The sequence below is a fragment of the Musa acuminata genome, chromosome BXJ2-9 (genome assembly GCF_036884655.1).
Source record: "Musa acuminata AAA Group cultivar baxijiao chromosome BXJ2-9, Cavendish_Baxijiao_AAA, whole genome shotgun sequence".
In the NCBI taxonomy this organism is placed as follows: domain Eukaryota; kingdom Viridiplantae; phylum Streptophyta; class Magnoliopsida; order Zingiberales; family Musaceae; genus Musa; species Musa acuminata.
This window is the reverse complement of record NC_088346.1, coordinates 37,451,531-37,452,500: the sequence shown is the minus strand read 5'-3', so window position 1 is coordinate 37,452,500 and position 970 is coordinate 37,451,531.

The window sequence follows — 970 nt, the reverse complement described above, 5'->3', positions numbered from 1 at the left end:
AGAAGCTCGTCGGAACTCACCAAGAAGATCGTTGTAACATCTAGGAGCTTGTCGGGAGTTCGTCGGAACATTGCCGAGAGTTCGTCGGATGTTCGCCAGAAGTACGCCGGAAGCTTGCCAAAAGAGTAATTGATGCACCGGAACAAGATGCATTGTAAATTATCTTAATTATCATAGTTATAGTGTAAATTAAGTTAGGATTGAGAGATAATCTCACTAATTTAATTATGGGCCAATTGGGCCCTTTAACAGGGCTGAATTGAGCCGAATTGAGCACCCAACCCCTGAACACTAGAAGACAGTGCCCTAGGATATCTGGGCGATGGTACTGACGGCAGTAGTACTGCCAGCGATGGTACCACCCCTGTTCGATGATAGTACTGTCCAGAGTCAAATCAGCGACGGTAGTACCACCTAATAAAAACCCTACCCTTTTTTTTTTTGCATAAAATGACATGAAAACATTGAGATAATCTTGAGTTGTTGGGGTGTAAAAGTATTATAAACAAGTGCTAGAATTCTCCCTCTCCCTTTCTAAGTTTTAAGATCATTCAAGAGAGGAGTGAGACTTATAAGGGTTCTCTGCTAAACCCGTGAAAAAGAGAAATTGCTATAAAATAGGTGGTTGGTCTTCACCTATTGAAGGAAGGCCTTTAGTGACGTCAGAGACCTCGTCGATGGAGGAATCCGAAAGTGGATGTAGATCACGTTGACCGAACCACTCTAAATCCTAGTTTGCTTTTCAATTTGTGCAAGTTTTATTACTACAAGCTACATTACTTTCTTACTGCCTTCTCTACACTCACGTACACTTTCAAGTTAACTCTTTATGAAATGATTTTCGTCAAAGTCAGTTTGAATTGAAACGTAGACTTTTGAAATCGTGAAAGTTTTTCGTTGCACTAATTCACCCCCCCTCTTAGTGCCGTTCTTGATCCTAACAATTAGTATCAGAGCGAGGTTTACTCTT